The sequence below is a fragment of the Cottoperca gobio genome, chromosome 19 (genome assembly GCF_900634415.1).
Source record: "Cottoperca gobio chromosome 19, fCotGob3.1, whole genome shotgun sequence".
In the NCBI taxonomy this organism is placed as follows: domain Eukaryota; kingdom Metazoa; phylum Chordata; class Actinopteri; order Perciformes; family Bovichtidae; genus Cottoperca; species Cottoperca gobio.
Genome location: NC_041373.1, coordinates 1,038,095 through 1,064,439, shown reverse-complemented (window position 1 = coordinate 1,064,439; position 26,345 = coordinate 1,038,095).

The following is a 26,345-nucleotide window of genomic DNA, read 5'->3' as shown; positions in this document are numbered from 1 at the left end:
TAATAAATACTAAGAATAATTTGATTTCGATGGGGGGCGGTAAGGGACCTAGATAATTGATAGGGGGGTACTGGCCCAAAAAAGGGTATGCAACTCTCGACACAACACTGTCGTTTTGTTTTGGTGTTCGTATTGTTTGTCTTAAACTTTAACCCTTTCACAATGTGTTTTCAGTTCATGTAAGTTTTGGTTCCCTAAAATGTCAGCATTCAGTTTTACTTAGCTCCACCCTCGCGTGTCACTTCTGGTTCCATAAAACAAGATGGTGACGGCCAAAATGCCAAATTCAAGGCTTCATAACAGTAGTCCACAAACCAGTGGGTTACGTCACAGTGAATACTTCCACTTCTTCTATACAGTTTTACGCGTAGGGCCACTGACTAAGCGACCTTCATTTACGAGTTGCGAGTGAGAACGCTTTGGCTTAATTGCAACTGACGGATGAAGTGCTATGTAAAACATTTGAATGTAATGTTGATGAAATGGTTTAGGCAAATGTGGAAAATGAAATACAAACACATATTTCAAGTCAGTGGTTTTAAATGAAATTGCAAGTAGTTTGGTGATGTAGGAGGTTTATGCTAATTTATGTGACATTAAGTTTTATGCAAATGTTGGTGACAAGAGTTGGCAATGTATCAATCAGCTATAGAGCTTTTATACTATTACATAAGCAGCCATGATCATTTGTGACATGCAGTTCTATGCAAATTATATTTACATGGGTAGTTTTTATGCATATGACACATGAATAAATGCAGTCATTTTGCAAGTATGTGGTCATATGTAGTTTATAGCAAATTGTGATTACAGCAATTTTCTTTGTAAATCTGTGAAGAAAGGATTTTATGAGGGCAGTTTAATATAAATTTATTTTTGATAATTTGATGCACATATATGATGACAAGATCTAAATGTATGGTAACTGGCTACTTTCATCAAGTTCATTAATTTGTTTATTATTTAAATTTGTGTTGGCAATACAAGTTAATACAAGGTTACAAGGTGATACTGGAGGGATTTCTATGTTGTTATTTTTTACAGTTTTCCCCATATCATTAGTGAGGGAAGCCACAGACATGGCATCCCATACTGTGTCCCACAGCTAGTATAATTGTGGGCACATTTTTTCCAAACAAACTAGAAATAAAAATGTTTTTATCCTTTTGCATAAGACCCACTAGATGCCAATTGTTTCCCCAAATGTAAAGCTCTCATGAACTGGATATATTTTCATTAATAAATCCATCCTTGGACTACTGGCCACATATTTGTCCACTTACATCATGTCACGTAAACAGTGCTGTGACAGTGATCACTCTCTCCATCTCCTCAGTCCGAACTGAATATGGCAAAAAGGCTTCTCTACAGCAGGATCTGAAGCTGTCCGGTATAATTCCCCTAGGGGATTTTAAAGTACTTTTAAATAAATCTGGAGAGAGCGTCTGAGGGCGTTAGCTCTTGTAGGTCTTTATATGAATGTCCTGTCTGTCTGAAACTTTGTGTCGTATTGCTGTTGTGTCTTGTTCAGGTCTCTCTTGAGAATGAGACCCTTTGTCTCATTGAGATTACCTGTATAAATAAAGGTTAATCCATTAAAAAAATTAACATTACCACAATAACAATCTGCGACATAGCAGAACATCAGAAATATCAACATCATACTGTAGTATATCGAGGTATTTAAGATCTTGTCTCTAGACTTTGAAAGACTTTGTGGAGAGATGGAGAGTGTACAGAAGAAAGTATAAAGCTTCTTGCCTCATGTCTGTGAGCTGTAAGCCGAGCAGGAATGTGATGATGGTGAGGAAAAGACAAAATAATGATTTCTTAGTGTCCTTTCTGACCCTGCAGTGTAACGCAGACTAGCCTTCAAAGAAGCTGCCACAGTCAATCTGCTTCCTCTACCATCCTCTCTACGTTAGGCTTGGCCGACAGATGATGTGCGTCGGGCCGGGCCTTCACTTCATACACAAAAACAATCAGTGCCCATGTTGCTGTCACAGCAGAGCTACCTTAGCACACAACAGCCTGTGTACAAGGCAAAAAAAACAGACGAGCAGACATCTACTCGGAAGAGTGTGCCTATGGTGTGTGACATTGTTTGTCCTAGTTTTGCTATCTGTGTGAGAAGTTTGGATTATAAAACCTAGAGTTAGAATGTTAGAAAGTCCTCACTTCTCTAACAGAATTCATTTTAATTTTATGATTTTAAATACAACTGAGTTTAAGCAAAGGCCAATTATATGGAAGCCTTGAGAGCTCAACGCACTGTAAATTGAGAATACACATGCAAATAGTCAAAACACAAGCAAACTAAGGAAACATATTCACCAATTTCAATTTGACAACAAATGCGTAACATTTTGAAAAAACAGTGCAAATAGAGAACAGAAATGTGTATGTCTGTGTGTGTGTGTGTGTGTGTGTGTGTGTGTGTGTGGGTGTGTTTGCACATACTTATATTTGCATAACGCCTTGAGGTCCACCATAGACATCAATTACTGTGATCTGTTGCGTCTCTCTCTCTGTCATTTTCTGTCTTCTCTCCCTCTCTATCTGCTTTGCTCTCAGCTCAAGCACTGTTCCTCCTCAGCTAAAGGTCAGTGTTAATCACCGGTTGCAATAAAATAGTTTTTTTTCATATACAAGTCATGTTGTACTCTGTTTCCAATTAGCTCCGTCTTAAAAATACAGCTTCTTGGAATGGCCAGGGGACAACTGTATCCCCTCTCTCTCTCTCACACTCACACACACACACACACACACACACACACACACACACGCACACACACACACACACACACACACACACACACACACACACACACGCACACACACACATTGCTCTATTTGTTTGTCACTTTGAAACCTCTTCCCTCTCCCTCTCACCAAACTCCCATTTACTCCCAGCAGAGGCAGCAGATAAAAATACTTCATTTTGAGGGAGCAGCCGCAGTGCCGGTGGCTACTCACACTGAAACTCATTTGTTCTACTGGAAACAAGACAGTCGAGGCTGGTATTCAATCAAAGCCACTAAAAACAAGTCAAAAGGCCATCCGTCATCCTCTACGAGTATGGATTAACTGCACCCAGTAGAAAATATCTCCACCATGAGGTCATTTATAGTATATTGTCTTACACTGAGTTTAAGCCCCTACTCAATTATCTACCTTTAAAGAGCACACATATCACAACTGAAACACAGTCTGAGGTCAGGTGCATGAATACAACAGAAGGTGATGATACCTCAGGGTTTTATGAAAACATTGACATTACAATTCCTCATTTGTCAACTTGATGTGAGAGTTTCAATTAAATGTTCTTGCAAACTTTTTCTGAAGTTGCAGTTTAGCAGATCTTCCTGTGTTTCCCCAGAGCAGCCCCATATTCTTGCCTGAGGTGTCAGAGGGGAAAAAAAGGGTCCCAAACCCCTCCACTAGTCATTTTAATTAACAACCCCATTTTAATTAAACATTGATTATCTGCTAATTAGCCCCTGATAGCTCCCAGATGTGAGTGGGAATAGGTGCTGGGAGTGACAGGCAGGGGGGCACAATGAAAGATCTGCGGCACAACCAAATTGTGTTGCAGATCCCCCTAGGGCTGAATGTTTTGTGATTATTTTTTCGATTATAAATGATGCCTTCGCGTCACATTCTTCCTAATTGACATTACTTTGATAGCTGCTGGATGACGGATGCATGGAAAATTGAGAGCAAATGTGCGTTCTCATTGAATTTAGGCCATTTTCATTCACAGCAAAGCAATAAATATATTTTTTTAAAGCAGGAGAGTTGCTGGGTGGTAAGTGAAAGTGAGTGTTGATAATAACAGAGCTGGCTTTTTGGGGGGGAAATCTGCTCTAAGTGAAGTTTCTGTCAGGGTCCTCACCATTAGATCCTCCTCAAGTCAAGCCAACTCACAATCTGACTCTCATATCATTGTTGTGTGAATATATGAGCACTCACTCCACACCAATCAAAAAATCATTACTTGTTCTCAGTCTGCCCTAAAGTCAGCTACTTTTAATAAGGAACAGGATACACAAAGCACAAGCTAACTTGATTACAACATTTTCATAGCATGCATTTAGTGACACCAAACTGCGACTGGAAAGAAAAGGAATAATCATCACTGTGCAGTTGTTCTATTTGATATTTACTGTTAAAACATAAAAATGCACACTATCTGTATTCAACAGTTGACAACATGCTAAAAGCTGTGGTGATTACCAGCCAAGTGCTACATGAATTATATTGTGCCCATGCAAATAGCAGAACATCAAATAAAGTCAGTGAATAACTGCACAACCATCACAAAGGCCCAAACCATGAATAATGAATACTGTCATCTGCCTTTCAATTAGTTCTGTGTGCCTTGAATCAACCCTGTGCCTGTGTTTGTGTGTGTGTGTGTGTGTGTGTGTGTGTGTGTGTGTGTGTGTGTGTGTGTGTGTGTGTGTGTGTGTTTGTTTGTGTGTTTGTGTGTTTGTGTATGTGTGAGTGTGTGTGCGTATGTGCGTGCGTGTGCGTGTGCATGCGTGTGTGTGTGTGTGTGTGTGTGTTGGTGCATTCCTTCACACATGTCCCCTACACTGAATGGGCCTGCAGCATCAACTGCCAAGATCAATAATTATACATGTATTATCATGACAACCACCCATGGATCCGCCCTTTCTCGCCTTCTCTTTCCCTCTAGCTCACTTTGTGTCACACAGGCTCTTTCACTTTGTTCCAGTATTTACAGAAGTCTGCAAAGGTCTCTTCAGGGAATATTGGTCTGTTTCTCTCTTCTAATATTCATTAAAATTAGATTTTAACCCAAAAACTTGCCTTTTACATTCAAGTGCCGTTAAAATTATAATTTCATAAAGCCCATTGCGATTTAAAGCAGGTGAAAATCCAACACCACTGCAAAAAGGCATTTTATCTAATATAAAATCAATATTTACATTAATAACAGTAATTTCTCTCTCGAGCATGTCCGTGAAAATCACCGTCCTGCAACGGAATTATCAATAATCAGGTTACTGATACTTTTGAGTCGTTTTACTTTGAGTACAGAGCAGACAGCTGAAAGGTGTCAGGTTCTGAGTTGAGTGTGAAACGAGAGAAGAAGGGGTGAGAGATGAAGAGAGAGAGGGGAGAAAGGAAAAATCAGCAGAGAGCAAGGCACTCAAAGTGGGGAATCATATCACAAACTCGTATTGATCCATGTTCCTACACAGTGTTTGGTGAGAAAAGATAGAGTAGAGAGTTAATGAGTGTTTGAGAGCGTAGGGGAGACAAAAGACAGACGTGTGTGTGTGTGTGTGTGTGTGTGTGTGTGTGTGTGTGTGTGTGTGTGTGTGTGTGTGTGTGTGTGTGTGTGTGTGTGTGTTTCCATCAGTGTATTAGTAGAGTGAACAACAATTGAAGATGAGTCGACTGAATTTCAGTTGAACAAAGTAAATTCCAACTGAGTAAGTGGAATTGATCTGCTCTTATGTACTGCAAGAGAATACAGTCGACTTTATATACATTTTAATATCTCTAATGCCTCTCATATACTATTGTGACTGCTAATAAAAACACATTACAAACCAATAGAGCAATATTTATTTTCTCTCAGAAAGCGTGCGTCCCTGTCTCCCGCCTACATATACCATACCCTCTCTGTTTGTTAATTTCTCCCAGGGATCAGCGGTGATTACAGGCCCAGTGGTGCGAGGCGCTGCATTGAGATGGCCAACGGCAAGATCGATTTCTGTTTTTACCGACTTAATTCAATGCAGGCTATTTAAACTGGCAGTGCAAGGAGAAATTAGATTGTATTTGCTGGGTATGGATTTTTGCCTTGTGAAAGCAGTAAGAGCAAAAGTGAAAGGATGGAGGTAGGTTGGTGAGGGTGACAAGGCCCAAATCCCATTTTGGTGCTCTGTACACATACCCGGATAATCAGAAGGAATTACCTCTTATTGATTATTCAATATTTTCCCAGATTTTTTTTTTCATCTCTACTCGAAGTCTAAACAGTTTACTTATACTCGATTAACGGAGAGGTAGGGTGGTGGCAGAGGAGCACGGCCATGGTAATGTGTTAGCACCAGTCACTTTTACCACTCCCTAAACGCATGGACACACTCACACACACACACACACACACACACACACACACACACACACACACCAGTGTCAGGCACAAAATTAGATGCCTTCATATTGTCTTAGTGCAGGGTGAAGTGTGTGTGTTCAAGCAGAGATCAGAACAATAATCGACCAATGCTGACTGTAGTAGTGGGGTGTGGTCCTGGAGGAGAGACGTGTGCGTCAGGGAACGGCCTGAGGACTTTGGGAGACTGTATTTGAATATTGTTTTGTTTTACCTGGAAAGGCTAAACTGTCTCCACCAAACCTCTTTCTCTTTCCGTCAGTTTAATCTGGGTGAGAGATTTTATTAAAATCAGATATGGCCTTGTTGTCTATCTCAAGTATAATGGAAGTTCTACTGTTTGTTAATCATCAGGTATGTCAGCCAGTAAAACCTCCAACAAAACCTCATTGTTTCTTAAAGGACCACACAAGTAACTAGAACGGCACTCAGAGAGCGCAGACCCCCCACCAAGGCCAATGGTACATTAACATGCTCCTCAGATGGTCCCATTTTCCAAGATGGGAAGTCGCTCTTTTTTAAATTGTAATGTGGAAACAACCTGGAGAGATATTCTGTATTATATTTCTCAGAGCGTTTAACAACATGTGGATAGCTGTTTCCGAGTTGTTAGTCCGGTTCCCAATTTGGGACCTCATTTTTTTTTTTTTCGACAGCACAAAAATGCACAATTTTGCAAAAAAACACAATTTGCCCTTTTGCAATGGAAACAAAAGTAAAAAGTAATTTGTATATTCGCTAGGGATGTGACAATACCAATAACAGTGAAATTCCATGATTCTCGATTTGATACCACAGTAAAAATTATTATTTTTATTTTCCTTTCAGATTTTATCGTGTCGACCTTTACGCTGTTGGTCTCGATCCTGTGGTACTGTAGAAAAAGGAGAACTGTCACATTTCAGAATTTTGACATCAACTTCATCCTTATGAACCAAAAATCAACCAAAAACATAACCTTTTTAAAAATGGTCTCCAGTAACAATTAAAAAATTAGCCAACAAATGACATTCATGATATTACATTTAACAATTAGCTAATGCTTCTTATTTCAGGAGCATGAATTTGATCATCGTTTAAATGTTGTTTCAGGAACTCTGACACCTCCACAACACATAAGATTGGTGAAACACACAGCACTTCATATTCAAAATTTGTCAGAAAAGAATATCAGCAGAAAATATCAGCAGCTCCTCCATGTGAGACTGAGAAGTGGCAGCAGGCTGACAGGCAGAATGAAGTGTAAGTGTATTGGACAGACTTCTCTAAAATAGAATCTCCTTCCTGGCCAATGACTCACAGCCATTGTGTTCACCATCTCTCAGTCCTCTCAGGTGAATCATTTGTCGTGACACCAGCATTCTTTCTACACCGTAAACTGCTTGTGTTCTGGTTTAAAGCTTTCCATAAGTGAATGACTCGAGACAGATCCTGGAATTAAAAGAACAAGTTGTTGCATTGAAATGAGGCTAGTGTTGAAGCATTGCAGCTTTCAGAGAACAAAAGGACTATACATTTCCTAGAGAATTAATTAGACCTGCCACTGTTGGGATTCTTACAGAACTCTGAATCTAATCCATCTGGAGGAAATATATATGGGACACTTGCAATATCCCTGACATGATTCACTGTATGTATGCTATTATTACAGAATTATTAGATTTAAACATTACACATAACTATACTTGTATGCATAACTCATCGCTCCAAACCCATTTCCACAGCTGAACCCCGTGATTACCTAGGTCACTCTTCCTATCACTGCTCTTTCGATGCTGATTACACACTGCCAGCCTTGGTTCTAATAGCTCTTCTCATACAGTGCAGTCATTCGTATTCATACTATGTAGATGAGTTGCTTCACAGGCCTTCAGAGGAGGCTGCAGGGAGACAGAGTACTGATGCCTGCTTAACCTTACATAACAGTCCCTGACCTGGGGGGGGGGGGGGGGGAAACAACTGTGTATGCATGCAGCAAGCATCTACTGTATGTATGTGTGTGTGCACTTGTACATGCGAGAGGTGGTGTTATTCATCTCACACTTTTAAACAGCACCGACCACACCTTAGATATGGTACACATTTACAGGTCAGGCTTTTGATAGACATTCTGTGAGCAAGACAAGTTCATAGGTGAAGGCCTACAGGAACTCAGTGCTCTAGATGTTAACAGTGTGCTCAACCTCGTCTTTTTACGAGACTGTTATCATCAATTCAGCCCCTGATCCCTGCCCTGAGATCATCCATTCACAATATAGCAACAAAAGTATCTATAATTCTTTACACACAGTGACTTCACACACTACCCACATTTCCGCACGAATTAGCCATTGTGTTGGAGGCACAAGTAAAAAGTCTTAACACAGTGTTGTTTGTGGAGAATGTGTTTGCTGAAAAATAGGAGATGCTTGGACAGAATCAGAAAAGATCATTAATCTAATTTTAGCTGTGTATTTGGTTGCTATTTTCATCGTTTTCTTTAAGGAGTTCTCTAATACAGATGCCCGCTCAGAGCGGGACTGTGTAGCTGGCGAGCGGTTCATGACCTGAAAAAGAAGATTTTATTTTTAACTTAACCTATTGCTGGTTGAATCCCAGGACCAGCAATAGATTAGTGATGGCAGAGTGGTCTAGTGGTACGGCTTTCCAAACAGGACACCAGAAGGTTGTGAGTTCAATACCAGGGCTGCCACCATTGTGCCCCTAAGCAAGGTACTTAACCCTGAGTTGTTCCAGGAAGACTGTCCCTGTAGTTAGTTACTGTAAGTTGCTCTGGATAAATGACCTGTAATGTAAAGCAGTATATTTTTTATAAACAAACAAAAATTGTATTGTATTGCTTGCAGAAAGCTGGATTATTTCAAAGCTCGTAAAACACTGAGCCCACACCACTGCTCACTGCAATGCAGGCTTTGCATCTCCACCTGCAGTGTTTGCACCTCCAATAAAATAGCGGACTGTTTGCTGCCCCAAAATGCCCATATGTGTGTGAAACCATAAAAAAACATAAAAAGAGAAGATCTCCAGCACATCTAAAAAAACTGAAAAACAACAAAGACACAGAACCTGGAGGTAAGGAAAGAAAAGAGGCTGAAAGAAAACAAAACAGACAAAGTGTGTTACCATGGAGACGGAACCAGCAGAGATGTAGAATACCCTGCTAACTGCACACAGCTACTTGCCACTGTCCCATCATCTGCCCTCTCCCCTGCTGCCAAATCTCCAACTGCCCCCAACACTGGCAGCTCACGCTTTGCACAGTCTTTACCCACCTCTCCTCCCCTGACTCTCAGAGACTCCCTGCATGGCACAGACTTCCTCTCTGCTGCACAATCTGACAGACCATCCAAGCCTGAAGGCCATGGCCTTATGGCCTTTAACAGAAAATACTTGGACAACACCTTTTCCCTGTCCTCAACACCACAGCCAAATGCTGCCGAAACACAGGCCAGGCCATGGAGCTGCTGAGAGAGGGCACATTCGGGAGCCCCCAGTACATTGTGCTGCATACATATCCCACCACACACCACGGCACAGCTGAGGCCATGAACAAGGTGGCTGAGAGGGGTTCCTTGAAGAATGTTACCCTTGGTCGCAACCCCAACAGCCCCTATGTATTTATTATGTAATCTTCAGGAAACTGATCAGGAAACAAAAATATTTTGTTCATGCCAACAAAGCTAATTGAATTGAAAGAGAGAGAAGACGAAAGGCTGAATCTCCTGGAAGACAGAGATCCGGATGTATATCCATGTAAATGCATAAGTAGACTATGCTCAAATATACACATCTATACACCTATATGAATACCCATACACATATGTTATACTTAGTACTCCATATTAGCTCAATATTAGGGGTACAGTATGTGTTTGATCTCTCCATGCTCTGAGGCAAGTACAGTGGAGCTCCAGTTATTGTTGGTGCTGTGCAGGTCTGTTGGTCAGCTGAGGAGAAGGGCACAGTGGGCAGTAAACTACAGTCTTGTGTGTTTGTGTGTTTGTGTGTGTTTGTGTCATCACTGAGTTGCTCATTTTCTGACAGTCGATATGATTAATAGCACCTTACACTCCTTGGCCGGACACGCTGCTTCCCTCCTTCTGTTTTTCTTTTGTCCTCGGCTGGCCTCTTGTTTTGAGGATTACAGAAGTGACAGCAGAGGCAGGAGATAAACACACACACAACACTAACACACACACACACACACACATGTACAAACACAGATATACTAATACCAAATAGAGGAAATATATTTAAAGAGTACTGAGCAGACATGTACAAGCAAATACCGACACACACATAAACACACAAATACACAGGTAAGACACAGAGTGTAGGTAATAACCTATGGATTCAATGTAAACTGGAGCAAGCCAGGACTCGTCAAGGTCTTGTACTTTACACATGCTGTGTCCTTGTCCTTGGATGAAACAATACAAATCAATAAGAAGAAGGGCAGACCTTCGGGTTGTCTTGAGGTAAATACACTCCCATAACCACACAGACACTGGACACATGCACTATGATGCACACAACTGGCAGTGTGTGTGTGGCAACAACAAGGGCTGCTACAGAAAACAGACACATGGAAGTTCTGAGTTATGAGATTAACTTTAGAATTCATTGAAAAAAGACCGTAAGAATATCTAAAGTCATCAGTAAATCAATAGTTAGAAATCAGAATTAAACAGAATGTGACTTTCACTGAATGCCAACAATGTAAAATAAAATGTTAAGGCTAAAGGGGGATTTATTCTGAGCTAAGGTGTTAGGGTGTAGAAACGTATCTGATGCGTGTAAACATTGTGCCTTTATGCCATAGTGATGCTGTAGCTTTACTGCAGCTTTTCCGTAGCTGAAATGTACCCTCTCTGAAATGTAACTGGAACGCAACGCAGTTATAGCTTAGTCCATCATGCTACAAAAGAAAAAAGTAAAACATGACTAAAGAGAACAGGACACAACCAGCAGTACTAGTAGTGCATGCCTGAAGTGCCTTTTTTGAACTTGGAATAGGAGGAAAGTAAAAAAACAAAAACACCTTTGAATTGTCTTGTCAGATAATATGGCCAGCATCTTTAACATTAAAAAGTTTGACATCAGGGAAACATTATCCATCAACTTTAACGTTTAAGTATCAAGCATCATTGACGTAAACACAGTCCGCGTTCTCTCGTCTCAGTCCTACGCTCTGTCCTGCAGTCAGCCTCTCAAGTGCAACATCTTGATCCGAGATTCCTTGATGGAGACACACAGTCCTGTTGCTGGGTTAGCCTGAGTCTCCTTTCACTGCGACCGGACAACCAGGAGCAGTCTGGGGAGTGGAGTAGCCTTGCAGGTCCTAGCTAGGTTACCTTAACTCCCGTCTCCTCCTGAGCAGTCACTCCGCCCTCTGTGGTGTTGGGTCCAACCTTTCTCCAGCGAGTGGAGATAAGTCTGGCCATGACTACATTCTCAGCGAATGGTTACAGAGTATGCCATATAACCACAACATATCATATTACATTTTTGTTGTATGTCATATCCCTTTTACTATCTTCCTCTTCCCTATTTCTACACTGTCCTCTGTCAAATAAAGGAGAAACAGGAATTGTCCAGATGTTATTATAGATGTTATAATAAGTTTTATTTAGTTAACTACTTGCAAAAACCCTGTGGGACTCACAAATGTATCTGCAATTTTCAAGCAACAATCATTTGTGAAACATACTGTCACCATTTTGGACCACGTGAAAGTGCGTGCAAGCCACTTTTGAAAGGGGGCCCCTGCACGCCATGATTGTGCTACTCTCAGTGAACATGGTTACTACTTCAGCTATAGCACAACAGTATATCCTATTGAGTAATGAGACAAAGTCAACCTTCCTGCTGTTACTATTATATCACAAAGTAATAAGAACGCAACACACACCCAAAATGTTTAGGTTCAGGTCGCCCTCTCTCTCTCTCTCTCTCTCTCGCTCACTCTCTCCTCAAGACTCCTCCTCTCTCTCTTCTCGCGCTCAGCTCACTCCCTAAGACATAAGAACTCTGTATCTCTCTCGCGTAGAGCAATACAATGCAGATAGATAGAGATTTTAAATAGACTCGATATCACCTTCTCTATATCTTGTTCGCTATCCTGTCTCTCTCTCTTCTCTCTCCCCCCTCTTGTCTCTCTCTCTCTCTCTCTCTCTCTCTCTCCCCCCTCTCTCACTAGCTAGATTTCACGTTCCATCGCATTATTCTGAGCGCTGTCCAGGGTGCTGATGATTTTTTCCTTTTTCTTCTCTTTTGGTATTCTGCTGTATAATGTTCATGTATTGTTTGACCATGTATTATCTGGCATAATATGTTTATAATAACTCTTACACTGTATGCACTGTATACACTGCATGGATGAGTAAGCCCACAGGCACTTTGGGCATGATAGGGATCTTGTGCAATTCAGTCGACTGAGTAGTAGATTCTGAGTTGGCGCAGACATACATGAGACTCATGTGTGTGTTATTTTCTTACAGGAGAGTTTGTGGTTGCTAAATTGTTAAAATGTAATACTTACGTAGATGTAAAACTAACGTGGAATATGAGTAAATGTGGCTAATTGGATTTCTTTGTATTCGCCTGTATTGGTGTATTAGCGTGGGTGTGATGATTTGTGAATCCCAATACAGAACAAAAGAAGTTAACTGCAGAATGAAAAATTCATTTTCTTTTGTTGATGCTGTCATTATATAGATATTGGTCAACAGAAAGATCTTGTTCAGGTTTCCTTAGAAAACAGATGGTGAATAAACCATTCACACTTTCCTTCTACCTACGCTCTAGAATATTTAAGATTATAATTGAATGCAGTTATCCCATTACGGAATGGATGTCCATATAGTAGGTTTTTTTGAGCTTCAGCTGTGACTATACCAGTTAGAACTAAAGACCGGACTGATCTGACCCCTACCCCCTCCCACCAGGGACAAAATACAATAGTCTCCAAATTCATATGTGGGGGGGGGACGAAAATGTCCAAAAAAACCTAAAAGTGGCATTTGAATAGTCCAATTTTTAACAGCTACTCACATCTCACTGGAAATGTCCTATTCTCATTTCCTGCCTGGAGTGACCGAGACATAAGTCTTGAAAGATGTTTTTGATGATAATGGTCTCTGCACCTTTAATGACCTACACGCTTCATGTAACCTACCTGGGTTCTTTTTTTCTCATTTTCTCCAGTTAAGGTCTCACGCTTTGTGTAGCCTTTTAGATAAGAAGGGTCAAACCAAAAGCTTGATATCTGTCATGTAGTCCCTCTTTTCTTCATCTTCTTACAAGGCCCTAAAACAAGTGTGGTTTAGGGATCTGGGTTGTCCTGTTGACAACAAATCCATACTATGGAAAAGAGTATTGGAAACAGTGGTAGAACCCTCCAAAAATCCTAATCATCAGCAGAGCCACAGGACTTAACTGACTTTGAGAAAGCGCCAAATAAAGAAGATTATTCCCTCGCCACTATGTGACTTTTGCCCTGTTGCCACAGTTTGCTGGGGGAGTGGAGTCAAATGTAATATTTCCTCTGCATACGTGTGTTTACTGGATGTAAACACACTCTTCTCTTTTGAAAAAACAAATATATATATATTTGATCAGAAAAAAAAGACTGGCCTGATCTGCTTAATAAATATACTTTGGTTCGGATGCATCCTCAAATTTGAGCTTGACAACAGCCTATAAATCTGAAACCACCGGTGCATGCATATTCATAAAGAAAAACATAAGCTCCAAAGAACAACTTGATGTCAGTATGCCCCCATGAAAACTTCCTCTCATCAACAATCTTCAATAAACTCTGAGAAGAGCAATTAGAAATCCCTCCACTGATTATTATTCATCACGGCCCATGCAAACGTTGATGGTGTGGAAGTGCTGGTATAATTGAAGATGAAGGGTCGGGCATAAATCCTGTCGCTAAGATAATGAGTGAATCTGGAGCAGATCCATTCATCTCAATGATCCCCATCTCCAACCATGATGGATGACTGCTGGATCCCTCACTGGCCATTCATAAATCACTGCACAAGCCTCAGCCAACCAAAGCTAATCTGTAAGGTTCATGAGGTGAGTTAGTTAACTTGCTCAACATGAGAAAACTCTGAAGACTACTAACTGAGACGTGTCTGCTTTGTGTTTGCAGGTTTTCAGCACTGACCAGGTTGGCTGGAAGTTTGCAGATGTTGAAGTTAAGGGATTTTGAACAGACTGGACTTCCAGGCCCTGCCATCAATCAAGGAAACAGAGAGAGAGAAAATAGAAAGGCAGAGAAAGAGATCTATGGAAGGCACAAACATTAACAGCTCTGTATTAATCTCACTTTCCTCCCCAAAACTCTAACAACCCTTTCAAGGTCGTCTTCCAATCATATTCCAGACAGCTTGGGCATTCCCATTGGCACAAGCCTCAGCAAACTTATGAGACTTTGCAGGGTGGCACAAATCTCTGTCCCTCAAAGCCCTCCAACCCGCGTATCCTGCAAATGCTCCAGTGTCCATTACAGGGACAAAGTGGCCGGTAGAAAGCACAAAGTGTCTGACCTCTGTTATCAAATGAGCTGTGTGTCACCGTTAAATGTGTCCCCAGTGCCCTGCACATTGGCCGACACTCCCCTGAAGGAGGGGTCCTGACTAAAGTGATTCATGGAGTGTCTGAAGCTGACTGCTTGTCATTATCAACCTGTCCCTATGTACGGGCAGTTCTATAAAACCCAATTACAAACACTAATGATAAACATTCCACTCCCATCTCATGCTGTGTCAACAAATTTCTAATCATCATAAGATAATTAATGTTCATAGTATACAATTTCATCTACGATGTAAGTGGTCAAACTGTATCTTACACAGTTTATGTGCACTCATATGTTTACACATATGTATGACACGTCTCCCTCAATATTTATAACGCCTGCATTTGCACTACATGGATGATAAAGGTTGGCCATAGTTCAAGACAAAGATTGTGCACAAAGAGTTATAGCCATTCACTGGAGGATAATTAACGTTTTTAAACCTTAACTCCATATACACTCCCTCTCATGAAACTTAACTCATATTAATGTGTATATGTATAACAACATTGCCTGCGCTGATTAAAAGAACATAAGCACCACCACCAAATCTGTTTGTATTATCCTGGTATAAATCCTGAAGCATTTTACTGCCTTAAGAATTGAATGAGTAACTTTGGTATTTTTCAACCTGGACCCTATTTTCCCATGTTTTTGTGTCTAACTGACTAATGGTTTAACTATTTTTGAAATTGGTCTAGTGTTGAGCAAGCACTCTGCAGACGGCAGATGCAAAATGGGCTTCAATATAATCGCTCAGGGCAATAGTGCAGTCAAGGTCCACAAAAAGGACTTGTTTTTGCCACTGACAGGCTCAGAGGTGTCTTACAACAGTGTCTGTTTGTTATTGTGCCATGTGACTTGTTGCCGGCAACAGTGGAAAGTGAGTGTGAGTTGGAGAGAGGAGGGCCGGTGTACTGAGAGTTTGTTTTATTAGTACAGAAAGCGTAGTTTAGTCTAATCTAGAAGATTTGTCTTGGCTGAATATTTAGCTGATTACGACGATGTGTATGATGCCTAACTCTTTCGCTAGATTTCTGAACAAGACTTCTCCTTGAGAGAGTCTTGGTCAGACACATTAACAAACAGACCAGATCAAGGTAAAGGTCCTTTCAATAATGTTGGCACTTAAATTAACAATCTCAGCCTGTCAGTGGCAAAAACAAAGACTTTTAGTGGATGTACAGTGATGGTGCGTTATTGCCCCGAGTGTTTACATCGCCACTTTAACGGCTGCCGTCTGCAGTGTATTCCCTCAATACTGGACCAATGTGAACCTTTAGTACAACATGTCCACATGAATTACATTTGAATGTATATATGCATGTAGTTTATTATACTGATATATTTTGTGTATGTGTATGGGTAGATGTTTGTATTTATATGTTGGGACTCACATCATGCCGACTGAGCCATGGATCTCAATGTCCCATGATCCTCTATAGGTGTGACAACCCAAAACTCATTCCTGGGTCTGCATTCGAAAGTGCCCTAAACTCCACCTCTATACTCAATGTACAGTGGCGATTGGTTGCTGTAGCACTTTGCTATTGCACTATTGCAGCAGCGGGCAGCTGAAAGCAAGCCACCGCAGCCCGCAGCACCGGATGGCTCTCTGATCACTGGACTCTCTTCTTATAGAGATCACTTTCCTAAAATACTTTAGCCAGCATTGCTAATATTCAGTAACAAAGTTTAGTCTATGCAGTGGCTCTCCACAGCCTGCTCATCTTCACAATAGGAGCAACAAGTGGTTAGCAAGGAGCTAACTGTATTCTGCACTTTATATGTCCCCTTTGTTCTACGCACGTGTACGTAGAGCACGTAGAGACGGTCACAGGACCATGCACACATTCAGGCGCTCTCTCTCTCTCTGTCCTTTCCGCACACACACACACACACACATACACACACACACACACACACACACACACACACACACACACATTTGTGTACATATTCCTTTTGATTGCTTCGTATTAGATGTTGTATTAATTAATTAATTAATTCTTCAACCTTTACTATTAATCATTTTACTTAGCTTTACAAAGTTGGTGCCACATTGCAGTGGCCTACTGTAAATTAGGTCATACTAATACATATATACATATATATATACAAATGTGTGTATTCTGTGTTCCACCCATCATCATAAATCCTTGTCTGTGCCCCACACTACCCCCAGCCCAATCTATACCATTGGAATCTGGAGCACTGAGTCAGAAAATGATGTCCGTGCTCATATATGACCCTTTTCACTATGGTAGATTGAGATTCTAGCAGTGTTCGTGGTTCACAGTGAGAGAAACCTGCGCTTGCTGGTATCTGATACAGAAATCAGACATAACAATTCATCTCCCTTCATTCAGAACTAATCTAATGCTAAAGCTGATTACTGTAATGGAAAGGCAAGACAATTGAGAGGAAACATGGCACACATACAAACAAAAACCTGCACACAGTCATATTGTTTTGTCATCTGTGCAGCAACTTTTTATATTATGGCTTGCTCTTTGAAGAGTGTGAGATTTGAAAAAAAAATAAGAAAGAAAAGGAGAACCAGAGAACAGGACGACGTCTATGTGAGCTGTCATCAAGAAAAATGATGTTGCCACCAGAAGGTTCCGCCAGGACTTACCCACAATTCACAATGGCCGGCTGCGCAATAAGTGTTTATCAATAACCCAGGAGCAAGCTGGATAAGAGGACAACCACGTCAACAAATTACCTTTGTGTGTGTTTGTGTGTGTGCGACAGACTGACAGACTTCACAAAGAAGGATTGCTTAAGAAAAGGTGGACAGTGTAATAGAACGTTTGTGAGAAGATGAATAAAAACCCATTAAAAGAGAAAAAGAGTGGCAAATCGAAAGAAAAACAAATCTCAAACAAGAAGAAACTGCTTACTTAAGCCTCAGCTGCTGTTTTCATCACAACTAATAAATTAAAACATTTCTGACAAGCTGAGTGCCCTGAGCTCATGCCAAATCTGCATAACTAACAAGGAAGAAGAAGTAACACATAGATGTACACACATACGTAGTGTCCACCCGCCAGGCACTGTTGGACCCTTATAAGACTTGTAAGAGAGTAATATGTGATTACAAAAGAAAGCACTGGGTTGCACAAGCTATGCATAAATTCAAACGCAGCCTAGTTTCAATGTAAATCCTAACTGAGGCTCAGAGTTTATAAGCTACTAACATGTTAAGGGTTGAAGCAGCTGAAATAGTTCCAACGTAGGCATAAGTTCCAACATAAATCTTACATGGAGCCCGTAGTTGTAAAGTCCTCAGTAAAATAATGATTGACATGGCACATTGTTTTGAATAATGAGGAGATGCAAAAAACAACTATTTTCCACAAGTGGAGATCCAGGTGATCATCGAGCTGCTGGCAGCAGACTTGCAACATGACACGGACAGAAACGACAAGAAATGACAGAAACGACAGAAATTACATGATTCAGTTGGTCAGCAAAGGCTAAATAAGGGTTTATTTAGCAGAAAAGTTTCAAATGCGTTCACCAATGGCGAAGATTAAAAGTTTCTGAATATTCAACATCATTTGGTTGATTTGTCCCCGATGAGGTGGCGTCATGTAAATGAAGTCATACTAATTCATATATTTAATAAGTATATTAAATATAATCATTAATAATTGCTTCTGATAGCCATTTGTCTTTTGGAGCTAATACATTTACTTCAGTTATTATCAACCCCTATTTATGATTTATGAATATTAATAGTTGTATGAATTAATAAATTATCATTAATATTTGTTAATAACCAAACTTGCTCTTGCCATAGCCCCCAACACGTAGGTGACACTACCGTGAGCCTCACCAGTGCAACATTAACATTGAGAAGAATGTACTTACCTGGCTGCAAATAAAGTAGCCATCTGCTTCTCTCTGTCATTCTTTCACCCGAGAAGTATTGTCACACAATATGCTGTGATCCACAACAATAACGTTAACGGTATGCTTCATGTTAAATTATGCTAGTTTGTTAATTAGAATAAATACGAAGTGGCAGATAAAAGTAAATGACCAACACCTTTGTCGCGTCCTCCCCACGGTCAGGAGAGCAGCCCGCCGGGGGAGCGGTCAGCACAGCCAGCGCTCTGCAGCCCCGGCAGACAGAGCCCCTGCCAGCTGTCACGCCCAGCAAAACTGCCTCAAGGCGACTGTGAGGATGAGGCAATGGTGCAAGTCGTTTTCTCGTTTCTGCTTCTTTTAATTTAAACAATCTATAAAACACACAGCGACCATACTCAGACCATGGATTTAGTATTGACAAGCCAGTCGGGGCAGCTCTACCTCTTCTCACTCTGGTCTGAGGTCAGACTGGCACTAGAGAGACTTACATTCTGCCATATCTTAGACTTCTTTGTAGCTAGACCTGGTCTGGAACTGTAAAAAACTGACCTTTGATCTATTTCCAAAATAGAATAAAGGTTTCATGAATCTGACATGGTGTTTTAGCAGCATTAAGGCTTTTACTATGTTGTTGAGTACCTATTTCACAACTTAAAGAGCTATGACAAAGGACGTTTATCTCAATGTTAGATTCAATTGGGTTCAGTCAGAATGTACATGAACCAACTCACTGTTTAAACCACACTCTGGACCTTGTTCTGGGATATGGTGTTGAAATTGAAAGTTTATCAGTGTGTCCACATAATCCTCTTTTATCAGACCATCTTTTTATAACTTTTGAAGTCCTGTTATTGGACTACAAGCCAGTAGGCAAAATATCCTATGCTCGATTTCTATCTGATAGTGCTGTGACTAAATTTAAGGAAGTGATTCCATCAGCACTTAATTCAATACCAGGACTCAATATCAATATAACGGAGGACTCTAATGCTAACTTTAGTCCCTCCCAAATTAATCATCTTGTTGATAGCGCTGCAGCCTCACTGCAAATAACACTTGACTCTGTCGCTCCTCTAAAGAAGAAGATCATAAAACAGAAAAAGAAAGCTCCATGGCTTAATTTACAAATCCGCAGTCGAGAAATCTTGAAAATAAATGGCGTTCCACTAAATTGGAAGAATCTCGTTTAGTCTGTTTAGATCATCTTAAAACGTATAAGAAGGCTCTCCATAATAGTCTGGTCCTTGAAGAGTAAAATTAGGTGCTACCCGGAAAAAAATGGTATAAAGCTGGTTTTGGTTTCAAACAAAGCAGAATTCTGAGTAGAACAATATATCCAAAATCCGCAAAAATCCCCTTTGGGGAAATGTTTTTATATGTATTTGAATATTTTTTACTTATCGGCATTAATACGTTAGTGTGGGGCATAACATTTCTTCATTAATATCAACGTACTTTTAATGAAATATTTTCTGTCTCTGAGCAGATCTAAATTACTTTGCTACTTATTTAAAATAATCATTGAATACTCATTAGACGTAATGTAGGTATCGCTAGTTTTCGTCAACAAAACTACAATGGGCTGCCTGTGTTTTAGGTACATTTGTGCTGAAAGAACCGAAGATTGGAACCTGCATCTCATGGCAGTTACAAACATGTTGAATTTATTTGCTGCAACTGGCCACATCAATTATGCAAAGGTGCATGACTGTATTTGCAGCTGATGCTGGAATTACAAACAGACCACCCCTGGCTATACCATTGCTTCACAGAACAAGGATTCCATACAGTCCGCAGAATCAATCCCTTCTGGGCAGGAATATGGACAGACCTTACAATTGAACAGGTCATGATGTGATCCATCAGAAGCAGAGGAGGACTCACTAGAGGACGGGGTGTGACGGAGACTATACGCCTTCAGTGGATCTACAGCATGCACAAATGTGCCAGGGTCCATGATGCTATGACATCCATGACAAATGTAAAGCATAAAACCAGTGAACAACACATGAAACTCGGGACTTCCACGAGCAACCGGGATTTCGCTGACCTGCACAACATTCAAGAATAGTTCAACCAACACGAGCCATTTGATTTGAATGTGCCAAGACTACGGTCCTTATCTTCTGGTTTAACGGCATCTGATGGTGACAAGACAGAGGAGGTTGGGGCATACATCCAGAAGAAGCTTGACAATGTGAGCGTCGTCGAAGCATCTATTAAAAGAAGTGATCAAGTTTGATCTTTAGATCAACTGTATCCAGGAATCCAGGTGGAAAAACAGAAAGTACATATCCACCCAAATCATCTATTTTATTGCCTGCTAGCTATTGTACAGAGAGAGGAAGACTTGGCTCCATACTTTGGCTATGAGCTTACAACAATGCCAACTTCACTATTTACAATTTAATGTGTAAAACTATAAAGGCACAACTAGCAAAATCCCTAGGAAATGGTGTGCAACCATGTGCGGAAAAGGTGCAAGCTATTCATGTTCTTGATGGCGGGGCCCTTATTCATAGAGTGAAATGGCAGAAGAAGGTGACATACAAAGACATAACGATACAATATACCAACCATGTGCGTGCAAGGTATGGCGACTGTTGCATCGTGTTTGATGGCTACGAACAGGGTCTGTCAATCAAAGATCACGAGCACCAGCGAAGAGTTCGAAAAACATATACAGATATTCAGCTTAGTGAATCTACAAAGGCTCACGATGACCAGCAAACCTTTCTCTCAAATGAAAAGAACAAAAGTCAGTTCATCGCGTTGCTGAGTCGATGCTTGGAAGCTGATGGTCAGATCGTATACAACAGTACTGGAGATGCTGACACAATGATAGTGGAATGTGCCCTTCAATTTGCAAGACAAGGAAGGGAAGTAAGTGTAGTAGCAGATGACAGAGATGTACTTGTCCTCTTGATGTACCACTGGAATCAGAATATGGCTGATATATACTTCCATTCAGAGGCAAAGAGATCAAAGAATGGTTTGAAGGTGTTGAACATTCAAGACCTTGTTAACAAAGCTGGAAAAGTAGTTACATCTCCTGTTCATCCATGCATGGAGTGGTTGCGACACCACCTCTGCAACATATGGGCATGGCAAAACCAGTCTTTTGAAGAAGATAAAACAATCAGAAGAATTACAGCTGATATCCTTCTTGATGACCAATCCTGAGGCGACAGTGGAACAGATTGGCAAAGCTGGTATCCGGTTATATGTTATCTTATATGGAGGCAGAGCAGATGATTATTTGAACAGTCTAAGGTACGCTAAATACATGGAGATGGTATCGACAAGCAAAACACCAATTGATCCACAGAAGCTTCCACCTACAGAAAGAGCAGTATATTTTCACAGTTTGCGGGTTCATTTGCAATTCATACTTTGGTTGAAGCTCACAAGCAATGACCTGGATCCGATACAATGGGGTTGGAAACTTGATGATACAATACTAACACCAATCCTGACAGACATGGATGCAGCACGAGGAGAGCTTACTGAAGTTTGTCAGATGTAAATGTAAACTTTCTGCCAGAAATCCATGTGGCTATAACAGTTGCTCTTGTCGTAAACATGGACTGAAACAGCCTGTGGAAACTGCGGAGAAAGTTGTCAAAATGCAGAGGAGGTTACCCTTGACGATGAAGACAATGTTGACACTAATGAAGAAATTGTGTTTCAGTAGTTAATTAAAAGTAAACTTGCACCTTTTTTCATTTCTATTTTTTGCCCTTAGCACACTTATACAATTTTGAGGGGACTCTACCATTGCCGGGGGGTAGGGGTGGGGGGATTGTGCTTATACCAGAGGTAATGCGGTAATGACTATTATAGTTCATAGTAAAGTAACAATTTTCAGCAACTTAGACTTTGCATTTTTTACAATGAAGGTGAATGAACCGTCAAAAGTCGCTTTTACTTTTTTACCTTTTCCATACAAAAACATGCAAAAATGTTCAAAATATTCAAACACTCATAAAGCATTTTCCCACAAGGATTTTTGCTGATTTTGGATATGTTGTTCTATGGCACATTTGGCTTATGTGGTGTAAAAATCATCTTTATAAAAAAATGTTTCCAGGTCAAAATGCCCAAAGACCAGACTATAATGCCAGAGCAGCTTATTACTCTTCCTTAAAAATTAATAGAAGAAAATAGAACAACCCCAGGGTTATTTTCAGCACTGTAGCCAGGCTGACAGAGAGCCACAGCTCTACAGAGCCTTCTATTCCTATATCTCTTTTTTAACGATAACATTATAATTATTAGAGACAAAATTAATCTCCTCCTGCCCTCAATTGGTAATGACTTAACTTCAACCTCCGGAATTTCAAAAACATTTCTAACTCCTGAAATATATCTAGACTGTTTTACTCCAATTAAATTTAACCAACTAACTTCAACAATCTCACCATCTAAGCCAGGGTTCCCAAACTTTCTGTGGCCAAGGCACACCAAAGACCAAGCCAAAATCTCAAGGCACACCTGTGTTCATATCCGGGCAAAATCCCCTCTCGAACACATAGTATCACTGTTATCACTTTTAGCTTACTAGTCACACTAGCAAAGAGCCTTTGATGTGTCACACTCTAATATTTCCCACCATGCGCAAATGGCTAAAACGGGTTCGCTTTGACAGGTTGTTTTTTTTAATGATTGTTTTATTTATATTTAGGCCAAAGCATATATGACCTATACCCATATAAGTCTTGGGCCCTTTTTAACCATTAAGGTGCCCAAAGTCTGACTCTCTGCACTGGTTGTTAAATGAGCCTCTAATTCACAGGGCCAGGCTGGACATCAGCAGCAGCAACACACCCGGCCTGATGGTGGCACTGTGCAGGTCGAGGACCATGTGCCTGCAGCAGCTGGTAGATACAGTGGGGCCGACACTGAGCGATGCCCGGGCCCTGGACTCTCTGCTGGGTCTGACCTCTATCCGGGTGGCTCAGAGGATCCTGCAGCTCTGGAACAGAGACTCTCTGGAGAAGAGAGGAGCCTCCTCATCAAATACAGCCAGGGAAAGACTGACCCAGACCCAGCGGACCCGTTTCCAGAAATCTACCTGAGCCCAGGACTGGGAGAACTGACCGGCCCCCTGCTCAAGGTCACTAACCCGGCAAAACTGTCGCTGCACAGAGCAGACAAAACTACTTTCTATGCGAACTGTGTAAAAAGCATCAACAGAAAAGGCCTGTGCAGCAGACCCTCCAATGTGTGGAGCAACAGACTTGGAGGAGAAAGTGCCTCAAATGCCTTTATCACTGTTATTAATCCTGCTGTTTTTAATAATTGTCCGTTTTGTAATCTACGTGAGACTGTCTTCCACGTTTTCACTGAGTGTAAGAGACTCACCGGTTCCTTCTCTCTTTTAACATTGGCTGTGAAACATTAGACCAAGAGTCTGGCTCGAGTTCAGGTTTTATAAACATATAGAACTACAATTCCATAGAGCCACTGCTTCGAAGCTTCATTGCCTGAATGAATCACCGGACTGGTTTGCGGTCCAATCAGGTGATTTGCTGGCACTACCTTGTTTAGAATCTGACAGGTTGAGTAAGTTTTGAATTTGAGCGCCTCAACACTTTATAACCGCAAATTTGTGCATTGTTGTCGTAGTATGTGTTGTTGCTGTTGAGTTGTTGGTATTGTGTTTGTATTGGATCATTATGCAGCCAGCCAACTAGCGAAACAATTTGTATGCATGCCCAGCATCATCTGTTCCTTGTGAGCAAGTAAAGAAAACAAATCTACATCCCACATATCCATGCCCTGCCCCAGTGTCGCAGCTCGTAGAGCAGGCATCTCTCATTCAAAGGCTTCCCGCAGTGGCCTGGGGTTCGAATCTGACTGATGGCTATTTGCTGCATGTCATTCCCCTTCTCTCTATCCAATCTTAAGGCATTAAAATGCCCAACATTTTTTCCCAGCACTATCTTCTCAATAACATATACACACAATCATCAATCTTTATTTTTAAATAGAACATGATATGATGACATGATCTTAGATGTGTGCGTCAAAGAATTTTCAAGGCAAAGATACTTTAAATCCACTGAAGCCTTGCACTTCGCCAGTAGAGGTCACTGTACCTGAAAACAGAAAGTACAGCTAGACATGACACAAGGGGGAGTGAACATTTCAAAATAAAACAGGAAACCAAAATGCAACCAGACTGACAATGGTGTTGTTTTGTGCATGGCTGGGTGTTTCTTTGCTGTGTTTTTGGGGACCGATTTGTTTGGTCATTTGGTGTTCCAGTTGTTCATTGAATGTCTTGTTTTTGGTTGCCGTAGGTCGTTGTTTTCATTTTTCCTTTTCTTGATTTGTGAGCTGGAATGTTTTTTGTGTTGCTGCATCGGGTGTGCACGCATGGGTCGAGGGTGGCCCGTGTGTGGCGGGTGTGATGGGGGTGGGGAGAGGACATGGCGGTGATTTGGACCGGGCGGTGCATTTGATGTTTGGGGTCGTAGTTTGTTGCTGTGTCGCACTCACACATCGCATACATAATGCGGCCGGTGATGTGTGTTGCGTGTGGGTGTGGCGGGGTGGTGAGGTGGAGGTTTCAGATGTAGGATATATTGTTTGGTCCGGATCGCTGCTGGGATGATTGTTTTTGACGGTGTTGTTGTGGTGGGCCTTTTTTAAAAAAAAATGTACTTGGCATATATGGGTCATTTTGGCCCGTGTGTGTGGACCTGATGTGATAGTGCAGGAACTGTTTTGGTTCGTGGATTGAGGGGGGGGGGGGAGGGGGGGGCATTGTGGGTCGATGCGGGTCATTTTTTACCCATGTTGTGCCTTTTAGAGGGGTCGTCATACAAAAATGATTTGTATTCAAATAGTAGGAAAGGAAAAATTCAAATAAGAATTTGTGATGATCCAGCGTTAAATATATAGATTTTTTTTATTATTGTACAAATGAAAAATATGTAAATAAAGTGTTTTAAAAAATAAATAAATAAATAAAAGTCTCTGTCTCTTTCTCTGTCACTCTCTGTCTGTCTCTCCCTCTCTCTCTGTCTCTCTCTCTCTCCCTCTCTCTCTCTCTCTCTCTCTCTCTCTCTCTCTCTCTCTCTCTCTCTCTCTCTCTCTCTCTCTCTATCTCCCTCTCTATCTCTCTCCCTCTCTTTCTCTCTCACTCTCTCAGCTCTCGCAGGGTCGATCTCACTAAAGTCTACTTCAGTTTTCAGAGAAATAGAGTGCCACTTAGTTGGCAGCAGGAATTCCGCCGAGAGAAGGTTCCATGAGGAAGTCAAAGAGGCCAACATGGCTCGATCCTACCAAGAATGCAGGCACAATCAATAACAGCCGGAAAATACAAATCGGGGCAAAAGGGGAGTATAAGGTAGGACCACAACAGTTAGTGCATGGCAAATCTGTCACACCCTAAAACATACTGTTCTTAAAAGAAAGTTCAACATTGTGGAAACGTATCTATGCTAAGCTAGGCTTATCACATCCTGATTCCAACTCTGTAATTAACAAACAGACATGATATTATAACAATTGTTTCCGCTGAAAAACTTACACTCCTTTACATTAACACCTATAGGCTTTGGTATTTACACTAACTACCTAACTTCATGATGTACAGTACATGTGCCTATTGAATCTTCTGTCCTAAAGGATTTCTTTTGAGTGAAGCTCAGTAACAGGTGATATGGCGATAAGACGTGAGGAAGAGACGCAAGGGAGGGAAATGAGGAG